Raw genomic sequence first — 18,709 nt, 5'->3', positions numbered from 1 at the left:
AGGATTTCTGGAGAAAAGGATCTTTGTAAAATTCTAAAATAGATAGCGGATTTGTATTCAAAGAATATCCAGATAATTTGGGAAATATTCACTAGTGCATCAAATTTAATATAAGTAGCTAATAATTTATATCTTCTGCACGGAAAATATTTCAAAAATAGGGCTAAAAATTTCGATATTTTTTATTTTCTAAATTCCTTGTTCAAATTCTAACAAAATTACAACATTGAAGAAGACCTATGGAGGCTATCTATGGAAAAAATTTAAGCCGCTATCTTATTTATCTTGGAAGATATTGAATTTTAAAATTTTCGATTTGTGACTTTTTGCCCCAGTCTCCCCTAGCGATCTAAATTAAGTTGCAGTTCAATTGTCTCACCCTGTATAAGTAGACAAGGAGTCGCAATCTTAATAAAGTATTTTAAATCAGTATCAAACGCTCCACAAAAAAAGCAGAATGTTTCTCAAAGAGAATTTAAATTTAACTGCTCCATTCCATAGAGTACCATCTCACTCATAGTAAATGTATCAATCGAAGTAATTTTTTTTTAATGTACCTTAGGATAGTATGGTCTGGAACCATCGAATTATTGATACGTCGTTCCATAACAAACCCACATAATTTCCATTTAAAAATGCATGCACAATAAAATTACCCAAACTGAAAATGCATTAAGAGAAATTACCAATGAGATGGCAGTTTTAAGGCAGGAAAGGAGAAATTATGTGAAAGAACAGGTACAAGAAATTCCATCTGAATCGGAATTGACAACAAAACCACCGGAGGTGGTGTACGAAAAAAAAAAATTGAAATTGAAGCTATATGGATGAGGAAGTGAGAGTTTTGCACATGAGATGTATTTTTTGGGAAAGTTACCGCAACGTACAATATTAATAAAATATCATCAGACAATTTAAAATGATTTTTTTGGGTGACTCAAAGAGTGTTGAAAAAAAATGCGATAATTAATTTTCTTTCCGCAATCGTATTTGTGAGAAAATAGTCAATTGACCAATTCATCAATCCAACACTATTCCATCAAAATGTGTGAGGCAATCATTTGAGAAGATGGTTAGCTGAGACAAAAGCCCCTCAAATGAGGTTGTTTCTCACTCATTTATTAATGTAATGATCCCATTACATAATGTCAGACACATAAAAGCCACACCAGGAGAATGTCCAATCCAAAATGATAATGGAATTTTTGGGCGCCTCAAAGAAGCATATCTCAAAAATTAATTCACGGGATTGTCTGCAAAGAAACCAATACAATGTGACTGGATTGGGAAAGTTTGTCTTTGTGCAAAAATTACAATATTTTTTAAATTACACATTCTTAATTAAGACAAATTTAAATAAAAGATTTAAGTTGACGAGCCAATAAAGGTGGAATATTTAATTGATGAAAGATTTATTTATGATCACTTTCGCTTTAAAATTCCTGTGAAAAGCCTGAAGATAGAGTTCTTCGAGTGTAAGAACGTCTCCAAGGAAACTAACTCCATTTACATTGCAGAAGTCCTTATGACCATAGGACTGCAGAAGTTAAAGAACAGTTCAACAATGAACCAACAATTAAGCAAGTAAAGTTAGAAAGATATTTGAAATAAGTTTAAAGTTCTCATGGAAAGTAATTTGAAGCAAAACGACAAGAGTATGAGTCAGTATATTCAACAATAATGAACTTTTTTATTGGAAAAGTTGAGTCCTTCCCCTCTCTATACTTTACCAATTAATTACTTTAAGTCCTTCCTCTTGCAATTCTCATTACTTAATCTCAGTGTTCTTATCTGCATTTTGCTGTGGTTGTATGACAAAAATTTTCGCAGTTTTAAAAGTTTTTTTATGATAAAATTCAAAGGGTTTTCATTTACCTTTATTCATGTTCACGATCATGTTCAAACGTTCAAAGCGTTTTATTTAAATCTATTTAATGAAATTGAATAAGTAAGGCTCAAGGTAGTGTGGATTGGTGTAGACTGTAGAAACAAATGGGACCCATCGTTAGAAAGATCTCGATCTCAGATACAATAAGGGAGACCGGGGCAGAATTAGGCAGCAAATAAAATTTTTCATTGCATATAATTTGTAAGAAAAATGTTTGTAACAGGCTGATAAATATTTCAATGAAGGGATGCGTTTTCATCGAATAAGTAGTAGTTTCTTCAATATTTCTTCTAAGGCAGGCTATAACATCCCACTGTCTAATACTATATGTGGCTAATCTGCCCCGGTCTGCGCTAAATACTAAAATTTCATTGAAATCGCTTTATAAACACCGAAAATTTAGTCCAGTCAAGACATTTTCGATTATAGCTCAGGTAAGGTAATATTAAGGGAGGAGTGCGACCCACCGCTAAAAAGGTCGCAACTTCAGCTACAACACACTAAAATTTAACCCTTTAACGACGAGACAGTTTTCGCTGACCGAAAATCAGTAATAATAATAAAACCGATAAACGAAACTTGTAAAAGGTATTATATCTAACCTGAAAAGAACCAAAAGAGTCTGATTTGATGTATTTTTTGTCTCTATGAACGATAGGGACAAAAATAGCCCAAAAATTTAGGTAATTTTTCTGGCGATGCCAATGACTGATAATTTTCACTCTAGCGAAAAATATTGTGTTTGTGTATTGTAGTTTCTTGTTCCAAAAAAGTTTTGCTTAAAAAAAATTGAAAGTATAATAAATAATTAAAATCAATTTTCAATATGAGAATTTAAAAATTCGTCATTTTTTAGATTAAAAAAATTACCTTATTACAAATAGATGGAGACTTGCAAAAAATATCCTAGATTCCTTCAATCTTCTACTTTGCAATTACGTACAAACATAAGAAAAAAATAGTTTTAGGTAGTCAGGAAAAATTATTTTCTTTATGGAACACCGGTGATCCAATCGTCCTTAAAGGGTTAAAGAAAAAGTATCGTTTAGTTTTCTAAATAGGGGAGACTGGGGCAAAACTTGTCAAAACGCATATTTAATTCTTTCACGAGCTCTGAGAAAACTTAAACGCTTTACAATGAACATATTCTTATAGAAAATTTACTGCTTTACAGCATTGCAGAAGACTTAGAAATGTGATTTTCGAATCATTTTCTAAAAGTCGATTTTGTGGAGATTTTCAAAATTGCTGGGGCAAATTTTGTCAGTCTTCGAATAATTTGTGACGTTTTACTTTCACAAACGGTAAAAATATCAAATAGACATATTTTTATAAGAAATTTAGTTCTCTACAACTTTGTCGAAGATAATTTTTCTCTATCTTAACGAGAAATGTGCTTAAATTGAGCTAATCAGTATTGATATTTTCTGTAAGGCAAATATTCCAAAAATAGGGCTCAAAATTTCATTATTTTTTTTTTACATAATCCTTCCTCGAATCCCTTGAAACTTTGTAAGTTTAAGAAGGTTCATGAAGACTATCTAGAATAAAAAATTCAAGCCTCAGTCTCTTTTATTTTAGAATTTATTTTAGAAAATAGTGAATATTGAAATTTTCGTTTTTACAAATTTTGCCCCAGTCTCCCCTACTCCAAATAATAATAATTATTATTATTACTATTTATTCACAATAATACAGTCGTCCTTTAAAAAGAAAATTACTAGGTCATCAAACCTAGGTTAAACTAGGTAAAATGATTTAAATGATTTGAAATGTAAGTATTAGTTATTATATAAGTGGTTTCCTTCTTTATAGGTTAATCATGATTTATATAAATAAGTCAAGACAATGTTGAAGAAGCTAATCCTGAATGAGAACAATTAGATGATAGGAGTCAAGGTCAAGAACAATTAAGTGAATTCTCAGATAGTGAAGAACTTTTGCCGAAGTGATTTTGATGATAAGAGTACGTTTCGAAACGCGATAGACTATAATTACGTTCGACCGTTGAGCCCAATCGATGCCATACTGGCTGAATTATTGAGAAAACAAAATTTAGGGGTGTTCCAAAATATCGGAAGGCGGTAAGGGTGGATCTGACACCACCAACTTCTAGCAACCTATCAAAACTTTTAACCTTTTCTCTCTCCAGAAGCGTTTGTACTCCGGATGAGACGGACGGGATGTCCACGGAAATCGACCTTTAGCGCAAATGGTATTCGTGATCTATGAGTGTCAAAACGTGTAATAATAGAACTGGTCGAAATTGGAAGCTGGCCGAAATTCGGTACACTTACCCTAAATAACTTGTCTCATATTACTTTTCGTAAAGTTTCACTTTAAGTGCTAACTTTCAGTCTAGTCAATAAAAAAATATATTAGGTATTCAATTCAATTCAATTCAATTTATTGACTCACAAAACTTAGGGTAGTTCCCTCTTACAAATTTGTGGCATAAAAAAAATAGTTAAAAAAAAAAGAAAATGAAACAAAATACAGCTATAAAAGAAATTAAGAATTTAAAACATGAAAAGAGAAATTAGCTAGGTCCATTCTGGAAGTGCTCCCTAATAGTGTCAGGCGATCTACGCTTCTGAGGAGCGAGAGAATTATACATAAAAACCCCTTTGACAAATAGAGTTCGTCTGAAGGACTCATGGTGTGACTTAGGGACAATCAGTCCACCGACTCTAGCCGACCCGCCAGGAGTCAAGAGAGAGGCCAGGTACCCAAGGCATCCCGATGCAATCAACCGGTTAAGAAAGATGAGAGCACGCATTTGAAGTAGCGATGGGAGATAACATCCTACAAAAACATTTCTATAAGAAGAAATGTGATCACGAGGGCGCAACCCGCAAATGTATCTCACACAATTGTTGAAAGCAACTGAAAGCCGACGAATCGTGTCAGCATCCGACAGAAAGAAGAGCTCTGCTCCATAATTAAAAAATGGGAGTAGCAGTGCTCGGGCTAGGAGCAAGCGAATATCATAATTACTATATACTTACTCTATACTTATTATTTATAAAAAAAATTCATAGATGTTAAATAAAGGATGATTTTATTGTGCTACTTAAGGGAAGGTGGGACATCTTTGAATTGGGGCAGCTATGAAATTGGGCTTTTTTTTTCAAACCAATTATGAAGCTAAATTACATTATGACAAGGCTAAAAAATTCTATTTAAAAATAGGAGGAAAAACAACTTCAAAGCTGCCCCAATTCAAAGGTACCCCACTTTCTCCTATCAGGCGATTTTCACATCCATATTCCAGTAATTTTCTTCAACTTTACAGGGAATTGAGAATGAATTTATTTATTTTAAAAATTTAATGTAATAATTTAAAAACTAATTCACTCGTCTATTTTTTGCCTAGGGGGAAGTGGGGCAGTTTCGAAAGTGGGGCACCTTTGAAATTGGGATTTTTCTCCTATGCTTAAGTGGAACTGAGTCATATTACAATGCAATTTAGCTTCTCAATCTGTTTGTGCAGCTAAAAAGTACAAATTTCAAAGGTGCATCACTTCCCCATATGTTCAATAAACAGAGAACTTATTAGCCCTTTGAGTGCACAAAGAAATAAATGGATAAAACAACAAATATTGAATTGATTTAGCGGTGTTCGATGTGTACTAATTTGGTGTTAAATATTGCAGAAAATCCCCATTGGGTATCCATTACAATTGAATTGTGACACAGTCCTCATCGTTAATTCACCGCACACGATAAAATAAATTCATTCCAGGGCGGATGCGGTCGAACAAAAAAAAATTGCGGAAAACTCAGGAATGGGATAGTATCGTTCTCTATTTTAAATCAAATTATTTAAATGCACTGTCAAACATCTAAATACAATTAATTGGCGATTGTAGCGTCACGTTTATTCAATCACGTTTATTTATTTATTTCTTCTATTTAAAAGCACTAACACTGAGCACAGTTTCTGATTGATTTTCATGTTGTATACCTCTGTCAATGATGGTTCTTGAGAGTCTACTCAAGAAAATAGCTCAAGAGTTCTCTCGATGGAAAACTCTGCACAACGCAGTTTAATGACATCAATACAACTGAAAAGACTTGCGGGAAAATTAGACTTTAATGTGCAGTGGGACTGTCTGAGGTGAGCAAGAATTTAAGAATTGCATAATATTTTCATTAGTAATTTTCTCAAACACCAAGTTTAATGTTGAAGTATTGAAAAAAGACCTCTATGCATCTTGTTTCTCCCACTTTGAAAGATTCCAAGAAAATTAATTTGCCAGGTAATTATACTTGAACCCTTTTGTTGTATCACCTTACAATCCAATAAAATGCTCATTTGCACTTGGTGTGTCTTTCAAAGGGAAAGCCCAGGTAAGAGGTGCAAGAGTGGAAAAATCAAATAATCGGGTTTATTAACGTCTCTCTTCACTGTTATTAAATGGACTGACCAATTAATTTATTTGTAATTTTACTGGAAGTCATGTTGGTTGCAATGAGGAGTGCTTATGTGGGGGCTCATTAGTATCCAAGTGATGGTCTCTTCTTCGCCAAAAAAAAAAAAGAAAAACCACCACCAGACACTCACCCATGTCGGTGTAATTTAATTATAATGAAATTGCGTAAGTTACCCGATATAAAATCTAATAATCGATGTCATACACTCGTTCAACTTGTTCTGGTAAAGTGTCACAACAAATTGGATAGCATAAAATGTTCCAAGTAAGAGGAAGAAGTCTCTTTAAAAATATCATCAAGGAAATTAGCAATTTTTTTTCCAAGTGTCCAAATAAAAGTTTCATTAATGACTGGATCATTAAAAGCTTTGATTGACAACAGATTAAACTGAGAGCAAAAAAATATACATTAAAATTTCCCATAAATTAATACAAATTCAATTAATTTGAAATCATTCCATACACTTTATTTGCATTTTATGAGCTTTCCCAAAAAAAAAATGTTTTTAAGTACTTACCAAAACTGAAATTAATTGAATCTTTGAAGAGATTGTTTCAGCCTTGCATAAGAGTTTGTTGCCAATGAACTTTCATTCACTTTTATTTATAAACAAGTCAAAAACCTCTGATTTTGATAAAGTATTTTTTGCCCATAAAATGTTTTGAAAGGGGTGGAGAATTAGAAAACACGGCTAATAGACTAACAAATGAAACAAAAAATGCAATGACTTTGTCCTTAATGGCCTCTACACACTAGAGATATTTATGTCCATATTGAAGCCAATTCCCTACGCTTGTGTAGGCAAAACTCTTCAATATGGACATAAATTTATCTAGTGTGTAGAGGCCATAACTCTTTCCAGACCGCAGCATATGCTGCAAGCCAATTTCACCATTTTTAATCAAAAATATCTAAGTTCAGGAATTAATTGTGGTCCTACAAACAATATCTTACATTTGGATAAGAATATAATTTTTATTAGTTCTGAATAATTAAAGAACATTATTTTTCACAGAACATTCATATGCTGCTTTGGGTACTCAGAGTCCCAAAAGAGACGAAAGAGTTAACATTTTTTTTATTTTACTTAGAACAATTTCTAATGGTGCTGTTCCAATGAAAAATGAACATGTTTTCTTTCAGCGTTTTACTGTTCTCAAGTGCTTCTGTTTTATCGACTTTTCTTAGTGTTGGTTCCTGTCTCGATTGTTTTCCCCAGTCATTGTTGTGTACTAAAACTACCCAGTCATGTCAGGAACCAACACGTAGTAAAGTCGATAATGCAGAAGCACTTGAGAACAGCAAAGTGCTAAAAAAACCTTATTCGTTTTTCATTGGAACAGTACCATTATAAAGTCGCTTTGGAATTGACTCCAAATATCTTACTGAAGTGGAATGAATAAATAGGAGCAAATGTCCAACCATCCGCCGACTCTAGGTTCGAACAACCTTTTTTTCAATATGTTTTTAATTAATTTTACCCATTATAGTAATAGAGTTTCGGCTTCGTAATCCAGATGGATTTTTTGGATATGTTCAACGTCTCGAAAATATAATACATTTTTTTTGTAGAATTAGATTAAAAGTTTTAAAGAAGCTTAAAAAGACATAATTAACCCATTCAGTAAATAAACCAGAAATACTTGAGACAGAATGTTCATATTTTGGGATTAGTTTCCTACAGATTAATAGATGAATTTTTTGAAAAGAATTTTTTTTTACTATTATGGCAGCGCGGGAAGCCCCTGTAACACACACGTCTTAACGGTCACTGAATTTAAATTCATTCATTCATTTTCAACCGCTTATCCCTATTGGGGTCGCGGGCCCATGACATCCAAATTAGCAGCCCACGCTTGTCGATCCTCCGCCACTTCAGGAAGATGTTCGGGTTCGATCCCGAGGCGTTCCAAGGCAAGATTCTGAATTTGATTCAGCCACCTTGTCCTAGGTCTGCCTCGAGGCCGAGGTCTCCTCACAATCGCTTGCATAGCTTTTCTGGGGCTGAATTTAAATTTTGTGCATTAATTCATAACAAACTCTATTGATTTAGAAAGAGTAACTATTCAAGAACACAAATTGGCAACTAGAATTCAAATCAGGGAAGAGGAAAGAGACCAATTTTAACAAATTCGACGGGATGTCGTATTTTCCGTCCGCCATTTTGAGCAACAATTTTGCATGACCTTACGCGAAGCAAGAAAACAATAACAAAATGTATTTCATCTCTGTTGGACTATTTTTTCCAAGTAATTGAAGGACTAAAGTTACTAAAAATTCGTTCCCGATAGCAATTCGGATAAAAATTGCCCAGGAATAAATCATCTAAAATCACTCAATTTGCGTATGATGTATAATATCATGGTAAGGAATGGGTTAAAGAATTCTGCTATTATATTTCATTTATTAAACAAAAACATCACAGGATATTCATTTTCATTGCTGAACACACATGCATACATGACCACAAAATTATTTTAAATGTGACCGTCGATAAATTGTCCGGATTATGCCGATCTGGATTAGAGAGCAGGCGCTGTATATTCAAGAGTGAACTGTGAGTGGCGATCGGCAAAATAATGCTCATCTGGAATCGTAAGATAAAAATCGGAAGATCCGCACTATTTTGCTGAGGAATCAAAAGTTCGGCAAAATTTAGCCAGGGATCCGCAGATCGGCACAATTTTTGGATGAAGTCGACAGATCGGCACTCGAGTGAACCGTGAGCGGCACAGTTATCTACCCGTTGAATATATTCCAAGCTAATCCAATGCCTCAAACTTTCGGAAAAGAGCCGTGGGTCAAATCCATTAAGAACATAGAAAAAATATCGAGATGTCCGAAGCTTGAATCATGTGCCAAAATCCCGAACGTCAAAATCCTGAAAAACCAAAATCCCGAAAATTTTGGCTTACGGGAGTTTGGTTTTTCGGGATTTTGGGTTTCGGGATTTTGGGTTTCAGGATTTTGACCGGGACCCCTTCGGATGATTCAAGCTTCGGACAACTCGATATTTTTTCTATGTTCTTAATGGATTTGACCCACGGATCTTTTCCGAAAATTTGAGGCATTGGATTGGGTCCCGGTCAAAATCCCGAAAGCCAAAATCCCGAAAGCCAAAATCCCGAAAGCCAAAATCCCGAAGAATCAAAATCCCGTAAGCCAAAATTTTCGGGATTTTGGCTTTTCAGGATTTTGACGTTCGGGATTTTGGCATTCGGAATTGGCCGGCACCGATCCAAAGATAGCGTGCTTTCCCCTTCGGGAAATTAGATGATTTACCCGATTTACCTTAAACTTAAAATAACATAAAATAAAATTAATCGGCGTAAAGTAGTTTTACTTGTATTTTTTTTTTAAATAAAATTCTTAGTTTAAAAATTCTATTATTTTAATCGATGGCATCCTTTATTACAACAAAATATTCTGCCTATTTTTGTGGTACTGAAGCTCAAAAACATTCAAAATATGTCAACTTTGATGATTTTATTTAACCGTAAAACATTCCTCAGCGTAATAGCCCTATAACTTCACTATTTTCCAATTGTTTTTTTTTGTTAAGCGTAGTCAACATCTTGAATTTAGTCAAATCATTAACTTGAATATAATTACCTTAAGGCTTAAGCTATCACTCGGCTTACGTCGTAAGTGTGTCCTGTAGGTGAATTCCGTAACGATATCACAATGCCATTTATGACACATTCTAAAAATTTAATGTATCAAAATATGAGAAATTAATCGAAAATCAGAATAATATCAGTTACTAAAAGATTTATAGGGCTTCTTGCAAAGACCATTCGATGATTACTGGCTTGATTACTGGGCTTTATGGTTGACCTACTCTCGAATTTATCATAAAAATTTGTCATATGACATTGTCATACTGTTACAGAATACCCTACTGCACATAAGTCAGGCACAACATTCTTTTTATTAAATGAAGTTGCCTATAGGTCTCGCTCTTCATAAATGAGCTGCCCCTTTAATGCTAGCATACTCTTCTAGATATTTACTGAACTATGTTCAGACCTTAAACTGTGCATAAATTACTTAAAATTTTAAGTCTCCCTTCTGCATAAAAAAAAGAGAATTTTGCATAGTTTCAATGCATGAGTAAACGAATGCGAACATAATGTAAAGTCTTCTTCACTTCGTCGCTCATTATTCTTGTTTACTCGTTTATAATCGTTTAGGTTAATCAAATAAATCTTGTGCGTTAACATGATATAATAAATAAATATGTTCATTGTGGCTTCAAATATTTAAACCAAGCAAACACATAAAAATTATAGCACAAAATGTAATAAAGATTAATATTAAATTGCAGAAGAAACGGCAAACTTTTAAACTACTCTTAATAGGTAATAACTACAATAAGTACATCGGTGGCACTCCTTAGAGTTATTACTCTATTTAAGAATGGTTATACAAGATTCAGATAAAATATTTATTTTAGGTGGATTGGGTTGATTTAAGTAGGGAACTGACACTTAAAAGACTTTCTCTCTAGACTTTAACCCTTTAATTTAAGAAGGGAATAACGCATGCATTACTTAAGAAGGACCAAGAACCGATATTTAGAAAACCGTTTGACTCCAAGTCTGAGAAATTAATGGAAATATTTAAGGGAAATAAGCCAATTTCCCGTAACATTTATCAATTCATTACGGACAGGATCAATAAAAATCATAAATTTTAAAATCATTAAAATAAATTTAATTTTAACCAAAACTGTTAAAAAATATACGATGTAGAAAGGTTTGTCTTTGACGATTTCGCCTATGAACGAAGTGTTAATTTCAGATAGTAGGGGAGATTCGGGCAAATGTGAGAAGAGAATCTGAATAATTTCTATTGAGCATATTCTTATAGGAAATTCACAGCTCTACCGTTAGTCGAAGTTCACTTTTCTCTATTTTGAAAAGAAATGCGCTTTCTGAGCCATTTTCCAAAAGATGATTTTGTGGAAATTCTCAAAAGAGCTGGGCAAATTTTGTCAGGCATGAGGTATTTGTTGTCATTTTCTTTCGCTTTGTCACGAGCTCTTGTAAATTAAATACTGACGAATTTTACACCGACTATTCATTTTTAATTAAAGTACTTGTAGGAAAAAATTAGTTATACATTATGTAGTAGCGGATCAAAACCAATTGGAACCGGATCAGTTTTGTCGTAAATTCCAATACCTTTCCAACGAGCCCAAATATGACCCATTCGCCTGATAAATGCGCTCTCTAAAGCCTTTTTTAACCTTTGACCTTGAAAACCCGTTTTTAGGAATGATTCAATGGTATTTTCACACATGGTCAGACACACAGAAGATGGAAATGTATTGATCAGAAAAGGTTCACGTGTTGTGCCAGCTCTTAAAAATTATCGACCAAAGGAATGTGCCACAACAGTATTCATGGTGTCTGCTACTGGCCAACCTGTTCTTCCGATTCTTGTTCATAAAACTGATATTACACCAAGGATTGTTGTTCACATTAAATATTAAATGAAATAATCCAATAAAAATTTTAAAAATGTAATAAAAAATTATTTTCTCGTTTTAATATGCTTGTAAATTGAATGATCCAATTAAAAGACCATTTGAGCCAAATAGCAAACACGCGATCCACTTAGTGAACGTTAACTTATTTCAGAATTATCGTTATTGAGAACAGTGGAGGGGAGTTTAGAGACCCAGACGAGGTTCGAAAAGAACACGTTTTGTCTGGGTCTTTGTGACGGATCAAAATTGAAATTAATCAATTAAATTTAAATTTAAATAAAATAAAATACAAGTAAGTTTTAATAAATATTAAAAGAAACAAAAACAAAAGAAAAACCATAAGCAAAGGAGCCAAGCCAAAATTCAGAAAGGGAACCGAGTGAGACCCGCGCGCGGTAATGAGACTTAAAAGTTAGTTTACAATGGGAGCAAAGTCAAAGCATTCGCCCAAGAAGGAACAAGACCATGACCACCAGCCACCCTACCAAAGGTGTACCCCGCAACGGAGAATCCCCAAAAATAGCAAGCCAGTCACTTCACATTTTGCTTAATAATTGGGGAAAAGAAACGAAAAATGATCCGGTTACCACACCTTCCTACTTATATTATACCGCAAAACTGCCATTAATTTTGTATTTTTCAAAGCTAGAAGTCAAAGAGGGACCAGTATATACACTGAGAAAAAAACGGGGATGCGATTAACTTTTTTTCCTGATAACTTTAACACTTTTTAGGTGGAAAAATATATCAACATTTCTTAATGTTAATTTTACACCTTTTTAAGGGTAAAATTAACATGAAAAAGGATAACTTTAACCCCTAATACACCTAAAAAGCATAAGATTTACACCGATTTCGGATCAATACTGCAAGGTAAAATAAACATTTCCAGAATGTTATTTTAACTTTTTCGGATTTCTCTCAGTGTAGGGTAATTTGATAAAAGTCGGATAGTACTGAAAGTCAGAGTATGAAAGACTGCTGCAATACACAAATCATTACAAAGTTTATGCTGTGACCTAAATGTCCGACTTTCAATAATTTATACAGACTTTAGACTGAAGGTTTACCAATATGGTTTAACTTCTCCAATTTCTTATCAGTAAAGACGCTTTGGAATATTTTGACTTAAGACTGGATCTTGCGGGTAAATGATCTATTAGACGAGACTCTAAAAAACCAATGAAATTTCTTGTTATCAAGTTGTCGAGATCTTCAGGAGCTAAGATAAACCTCATGTCTGACCGTGGTGTCACATATAAGATTAATATTAATATTAAGAAAAGCCGGAAGGAGAGGTATATAGTATGCAAAATTTCAAATTGAAAATCGCGTGTGTTAGAAAGAGTACACTCTAGTGGAGTAATACAATGAGTAAGATATTACTGTTCGTATTAATTGCTTTCTGAATCGTATTACAGGCGATTCGAGCAATTTTCCATGGGCGCCAACTGTGATTCGGTCAGTTTTCGAGCGAAACACGAGAGAGAAGCAAGATAAAACATTTGCTATCTTTTTTTTGGCATTCTCGCAGTTCAGAAATTATTAATCTTAATATTACAGTAGACTCTCGCAAATTCGGGTTCCGGTCAAAATCCCGAAAGCCAAAATCCCGAACGCCAAAATTCCGAACGCCAAAATCCCGAAAGCCAAAATCCCGAAAGGGCCAAAATCCCGAAATCCAAAATTCCGAATTCTTAAAAGTGTTATAGCTACTCCCACGATTGTACCCGCGCTTGCTGAAGGCGAAGGGAAATCTTCTGTGTCTTGGGAAATTATTCTAAACATTTTCCTCCATATAATTTCATTTCTATCAGGATTTTGAACATTCGGGATTTTGGCTTTCGGGATTTTGGCTTTCGGGATTTTGGCTGCCACCGGCAAATTTGGCTCTTTTAAGATCGGGCTACTTTTTAATTCGGGCAGCGGTTACATTTGAAAAAAGTTTGTTGTCATTTTTCAAGTTTGATTATGATTATCAAATGAATCAAATATGCTCAAATTTGGCATGGTTTGTCTTATTTTTGATGTGATTTTGCATTATTGAGGGATTTTCATGCAATTTACGTTATAGATGAACATGTAAACTCAATATCTCTATGCACATGAATAAAAAATTCGTTACATTTCAAAAAGTTTGTCGCCCGAATTTCTGTCTAATTCGGCTGACATTTCGGTTCCATATGCCCGAATTTGAGAGAGTCTACTGTAATCGTATATGTGACATGGTCATGAAAACCGCTCTACCCTAGCCCGTTTTTTTCCGACAAAAGTCGACAGAGCTTTTTTTCGACGAAAATCAATTAGTACATCACTGACAATAACCCCTATACCACTATACCTCCAAGACTTTGAACTCGAGAAATTTAATTAACTTTCCATTGCTTAAGTTAAATTCTTTGCAAATAATTGGAAATTGTGTTAGGGCTAATAGTTGACTTTAATTAAAAACCACAACTTTCTAAGTAATTTGGAAAAATTTAGGATGATGCTCATCATAAAAATTTTATTTAGCCACATTATTTGACAAAAACATTCTTTCCTAGGCTCATCCCTATTCAAGGGTTATAATGAATTCCAAAACGGCTGCAATTAGTGAATAAAAATCGAGTTGATGGCACTGTGTTGACCATGTTGGCCCCAAAAACCCATAAATAATGTTAACCGAAAAATATGCGTGTTTTTTCTGTCTTCTTGGTTGACAAAAAAAAATGCCCCTATACTGCAATTACATAATGGCAGAGGAGAAAGAGAATTGTTTTGTTACGTTTTGTGTGATTCTGCCAGTGAATAATAAAAGCCTCTTTTTCGCGTCGGCATGTCAGAGACACACCAAAATCGTGAGGTATTTTATTTGCATGATATTGTCATACAAACGTAACGAAACAATTAAAATTCAGGTGAGATTCTGATGGTGGGATATGTATTTTGATAAAATGAGCAAGTGTATAGTGTGCTTCCTCCTGGCACAGAGCCGAGCTAAACAATCAACCATCTCCGCAGATACTATCCCAATTTGGTGTGGATGCCTTGTGGTAAATTTCTCCCAATTTGTCTGTGACTTAATTTGGCAATTGTTTCTTCAAGAGAGAATAAAGACACTCACCAACAGAGAATCCGGTCTCACATTCACCAGCTTAGGGCACTGTCGACATGAAGGTTGCAGAGATGCATGTTGGGATGCAAAAATAGAGTTCGCGATGCGCCAGAGACACAATCCCAGGGCTCTTCACATGAGATAGTGAATGAGTGTGTCGGGGCAACCGACAATCGTCTTTAATTGTTGAGATCACATAGGAGAATTAATTATCCCGAAGATGGTGATTGTTGGGACAAAAATAGAGGCACGCAGGTCCCCATCACCCTCTTTGGGGCCTCAAGCCACCTCTCAGCATGAGATCCTCAGCTCTCCATTGGCATCTTGACAATTTGCGCACATTTCTGTCTCGCGACAAAACTGCGTGTGCTTCGCAAAAAGACATCTCAATGACCATTTTCAGCTGATCTTCAAACACCCATCTCCAGGAAGACTCAAATGAAACTTCCGTCTTTACCGTGCAATATCTGCAAGACATCAAAATAAACACCTCATACCACTTTTGCTACATTATGAGAAAGTTCACGTACATAGTGAAATATTAGCAAATTTTAATTACTGATGAAATCACTTTCAATTTAATTTAAAATTCATTGAATGCCCCCAAATACCTCCAATATGCTAGATATTTCGGACAAAATTAATTTTCAAACAAAATAATGTTAAGTAAGTTTAATCAAAATTGCAGAAACATGTTATATTGGGTTATGTAACAGAAATTTTGAGATGATTAACCACGAAACCTTAAGGTGAGCACTTATGATCTTTAAAGAATTAATCCAGATAATTCGTTGATTCGACCATTCAGAAATTATTACGTAAAAACTAACTCAATTTGCTGTAAGTCTTTTAGGTCACTTGAAGTACATATTTTATCAGGTAATTTTTCACAAAAAAAAGAGATAATGATATTTTTGAAAATTATTCTTCACAGATAATTTAACATTACGCATGTAAATTCTCACAAAAGGGACTAAAAAATTGGTTTTGTGCACAAATTATTTTTAATTTCAATTAGGGTAAGTGTGCCAAATTCCGGCCAGCTTGCAAATTCGGCCATATTTTTTGTTCCTCGAATTTCCATGAATTTTTAGTTTTTGGATACTCTTGAGATTGTACAATGCAAAAAATAACAAAAAAATGTCGCTTCGACGAGCAAGATGATCTGAAAAAGATATTTAAAGAATTCTGGAAGGGCAAGGAACTATGATAATGAAGGTGGTCGAAATAGGCCACCAATGCTATGACTACATTTTTTATTCATTTTAAAATATATTAAGAATGATTTTAGAGAAAATAAAGATGATAAATTGTCTGCAAGGTTCAAAGCAACATTCCTTATAAAAGAGTAGCAAAAATATTCAATTTTTATTAAAAATATTACATTTCAAACTTGAGACTCTGTCGCTTGCATGCAACTATGCCGAAATTTGGCACACTTACCCTAGATTAAAAAATAAAACATACATTGCACCTTGTGTTATGTAAAATTAAAATAATACAAAAAATTATATAGAGTTAGAAACCCGTAAAAATATTTTATATTGATTTATTTCAGTAACTTTGTTGGAAAATTTAGGTTTTCATGTTAAATTCCGTAATAATAAAAGATATAAACTGCTAATTATTTTACACAATAAAAAGAAATATTTAGAGTTAATAAATGGATTTTATTCATTTGCAATGTTTATAAGGAACAGCACAAGAAAGACAAATAAATATTACGGCTAACACAAGGTAAGCTGTTACTAGTGCAATGCTGTAATTAAAGACATAGCCTACGCTTTTAAAAAAGGGTTTTGTCCAAGTGTATAAAATAAGTTCTTAATAAGTACTTATTAAGTTCTTAATATTAAGGCATTTTTTGGGCGATACTAGCAACATCTAGCGGCTAAAAGTGGAAACTGGAATAGAGAATGCGATGGACACATATTAACCATTAGACTAAAAGAGATGGAACAATTTGACGTTTAGAAAGACATAACCTCAAAAAGATTTTATAAATCTTTATTTAATAATGTCTTCAATTTTTGAGGTTATGTTAAACATAACCTTAAACCTTCCGAATTAACCGTTTGTGATTTCGTTCCAGGACTCCTCCATTGCTTTTGTGCAGTGTCACAATAAAATGTAAATGAAAGGGGATGTCTATAAATTAAAGTGCGACAAGGGGCGTAAAACTTTTCTGAACTTTTGTCTCTTCACAGTGAAGGAGGTGGAAAAATTCAACCACATTACACTGTCAATATTGACAAGTTTTTCAGTCTAATTACAAATTCCGCATACTCACCCGATTCTTCCAACCCCTATTTTGGAAGGTGTTTTGGCACCTTTTTGCTAAGTTTTCACGACATCTTCTGAAAACGACGCACGTGATGCAAATTCCAAAAGGTGAGAAAACTTTTCCTGACTGACAATTAAGTTGCAATTAAGTGTATAGGAAGCTGCCAAAGACAATAAACACCCTCTCATCTTCATAATTTTTGCTAAAACGACAAATTTTCTACCAAAAACTCCATAAACTGTCAACTGTCAACTAAATTTAGGAAGCATTTATGCATTCGACCATTAAATTAATTTAATTGACTCTAATGATTCACACAAATATTTCGACGAAAGTTTAAGGTCATGGCAAAAGAAACAACCATTTGGATTGCAATTTCAGCCACGAAAGTGATGCTGAATGAAATTCGTTTTATCGAAAGAAAGTGATAATGCTAATCCATTTCTGACCCACTTAAATATGCGAGAAATCTTATGAAAAAAAAATTTGTTTTGATGACGAGTGGTCAGTGTCACATCTTTTACGCACGATGAAAGTGTTTCTGCTTAGTTTGTATAATCACGATGAGCTGTCAGTGAAATATGACTACGAATTTTTCGTTCAAAATGAAAGTCTTTTCCATGCAATTTCGTTATGATTATTTATGACTCGATCCCACTCAGGCGACTTGAGACACGAGTCGCAGTGCAATACGTTGGATTTTGAAATTGATACACTCAAAGAAAAAACATAATAGCGCAAAAATTCGCTGAATGCACTAAATCATAGGAGTTCAAACATTCCACGAATTTCTTTCGCGGTTTTGTATATAAATAGGGTAAAGTTTGGAAAGTCGGACAGTGCGTAATGTCGCACAAAATATTTTTTTGAGTTCAATACTTTTCTTAAAATTTAGCAAAAAATTAATAAAATAATTTTAAAAGTAATTTGGAATTGCATAATTACCAAAATATTACTAGATATTCAAAATCTGAACTTCAAAATTTATTTGTTGGATATTTCTCGCTGTCCGACTTTGCAAAGTCCACCCTATTTGCTTATAAAAAATTGAGGTTAGGCAATGTAATATCAAGCCAATAAATGATTGCAAATGTATTTGCAATTCGTAAATAATACGCTACCAAATACGCTTAAACTAGAAGGATTTGACCTTACAAGGATCCTTAAAAAATATATTATTCAATAAAATATCGTTATAGAAAAAAAGTTGAAACGAAACTATCAAAGAGACTCTTCAAAAGATATTTTAATATATGTGACGTCCTATGAATCTAAGAATTACTCTTCTTTACAGTCATCAAAGCGTGAGGTATGCTATTGGTTATATAGAAGTTATTCTAACGTCGAAATAACATGAATAAAATCATGTTTACGTCAGAATGACGTAAATTATTTATTTATTTTATTAATTAAAAACATAGATTTTTAACCGTATTATGCCCAACGTACAATAGTTTTTGTTTATTAAACATGTTTTTGACATTTCAATAAGAATGAATGAGATCTATA

At 33.6% G+C, this 18,709-nt stretch overlaps 1 protein-coding gene across 4 annotated transcripts in view; it reads right to left on the bottom strand.

The window, feature by feature from the left end:
* LOC129802306 (phospholipase B1, membrane-associated-like) overlaps nt 1-18,709 on the bottom strand; it is a 62,020-nt gene that overhangs the window by 6,425 nt on the left and 36,886 nt on the right. For 3 of the 4 annotated variants that reach the window (XM_055848023.1, XM_055848020.1, XM_055848021.1), the window contains exon 2: nt 14,926-15,383. The gene's annotated coding sequence lies outside the window, so the exon portion shown is untranslated. Of the gene's footprint in view, nt 1-14,925; nt 15,384-17,206; nt 17,264-18,709 lie in introns of those variants that run through there. The other variant, XM_055848022.1, reaches the window with a different exon arrangement.

The sequence above is a fragment of the Phlebotomus papatasi genome, chromosome 2, assembly GCF_024763615.1.
Source record: "Phlebotomus papatasi isolate M1 chromosome 2, Ppap_2.1, whole genome shotgun sequence".
Taxonomy (NCBI): Eukaryota; Metazoa; Arthropoda; class Insecta; order Diptera; family Psychodidae; genus Phlebotomus; species Phlebotomus papatasi.
This window is presented reverse-complemented; position numbering and strand designations above follow the sequence as displayed.